Source organism: Mus caroli, chromosome 9, assembly GCF_900094665.2.
Source record: "Mus caroli chromosome 9, CAROLI_EIJ_v1.1, whole genome shotgun sequence".
Taxonomy (NCBI): Eukaryota; Metazoa; Chordata; class Mammalia; order Rodentia; family Muridae; genus Mus; species Mus caroli.
Genome location: NC_034578.1, coordinates 21512676 through 21514858, shown reverse-complemented (window position 1 = coordinate 21514858; position 2183 = coordinate 21512676).

Below are 2183 nucleotides of genomic sequence, written 5' to 3'. Positions count from 1 at the left end.
TCCTGGGATCCAGTGATCCTGGGCGTGTTAGAGCGCCTGGGAGTGGAGCTGCCTCTGGGTGTTGTGGGGCTGACTGTGGAGTTTGCACCCAAGGTCTGCTCAGGGCCTGGCTCAGACAGACTAGAAGGAACACGTGCTACTAGTCTGGCAGAGTTCCTGCGTGCCTGTGTCCAGCAGGTTCCAGTTACTCCGTGTTGGGACAGATGTTGTGTCCTCCTCACCTCTGATCCTCTGATCCTGGGTGTGTTAGAGCTCCTGGGTGTGGAGCTGCCTCTGGGTGTTGTGCATTCTTAAAACACGTTGATTTGTAAATACTTTTTGTCCTGTTACTACTTTCTTGTTGGAACATTAAATTTAGGGTGTGCTATATCAGTGTTACCAGACCATCATCCTGCCACTCAAATTTGATTCCAGAGTAAACTATTTATTCGCTTTGTGGTGAGAAGTTAATTTTCCCTATCAACATCAGCTATATCACTCTTGAGAACATGCCCAAGTAACTATATCATTCTATAGGGACACTCGCCTATCCATGCTTATTGCTGTTCTGTTCACAATAACAAGGAAATGGAATCAGCCTCCTATGTCCAGCAGTAGATGAAGGGATTCTGAACACACTAGAATTTTATCCAGCTGTGAAGGAAAATTTAATTGTGCAACTTTCAGGAATGGATGGAATTGAAAGCATTGGACTAAGTGAGGCAAACCTAAGCTTAACCAGATAAACACAGCATAGTCTCTCATATGCAGAACTTGGCTTCTAATTTTCACATATACATGAAAGTAGGCTCTAGGAAACTAGAATCCAGCCCATGAGAGGGAGGGAGGGCTTTTGGGCATAAAACACTCAGTATCTAAAACTCAGTAAATGCCATCTACACCTTATTCAAAATGGGTATTGTCACTGAGGGATAGCTTTGTGATTAGAAGACAGTACTGCTCTTACAAAGATTCTAGTTTGGTTCTCAGCATTCACATCCTAAAAAACTGTTACTGCAAAGATGCATGCACATACACAAACACACAAAATTAGAACCCCAAAGTTAGGATTTAATGAATTGGCATCTGGCCATTTTTGAGCTTTTTTTAAAAACTTTTTATTGGTTATTTTATTTACTTACATTTCAAATGTTATGTCCCTTATTCATTTCCCCTCCAACCTCCCCATTCCACCCCCACCACCCAGTTCTATGAGGGTGCTCCAAAAAATCTTCTGTTTTGTTCTGTTATACTATCCTAATTTACTTCCAGATGTATTTGCTTTTTTTTTTCAAGGTTCAACAATTCAGATATATTTTAAGTAGATATATAGTCCTTTTTATTAGATATTTTCTTTATATACATTTCAAATGCTATCCTGAAAGTTCCCTATACCCTCCCCCTGCCCTGCTCCCCTACCCACCCTCTTCCACTTCTTGGCCCTGACATTCCCCTGTACTGGGGCATATAAAGTTTGCAAGACCAAGGGACCTCTCTTCCCAGTGATGGCCAAATAGGGCATCTTCTGCCACATATGCAGCTAGAGACACGAGCTCTGGGGATACTGGTTAGTTCATATCGTTGTTCCACCTATAGGGTTGCAGACCCCTTCAGCTCCTTGGGTACTTTCTCTAGCTCCTCCATTGGGGGCCCTGTCTTTCATCTTATAGATGACTGTGAGTATCCACTTCTGTATTTGCCAGGCACTGGCATAACCTCATGAGACAGCTATACCAGGGTCCCTTCAGCAAAATCTTGCTGACATATGCAATATAAGGAACCTCCAGACTGACTTCCAGAGTGGTTGTTTCTGACTAATAATGCTGGAAACATTTTTTGTGATATTCTGCTTCTGCACATTTCCATACATTTTGCTATTTTGACTGAGTTTCATTTTTGTTTGAAGCCTTTCATTAGTTCTCATTATTTATATATTCTAAACAAAACAATACACAAATTTAAAAAAGGAAGAAGAGAAGGTGTTTACAGTTTTAAAATACCACCAATTTGGGCTTTAAAAACTAGGGCTGGTGAGATGGCTCAGTGGGTAAGAGCACCCGACTGCTCTTCTGAAGGTCCAGAGTTCAAGTCCCAGCAACCACATGGTGGCTCACAACCATCCGCAACAAGATCTGGCGCCCTCTTCTGGAGTGTCTGAAGACAGCTACAGTGTACTTACATATAATAATTAAATAAATCTTTAA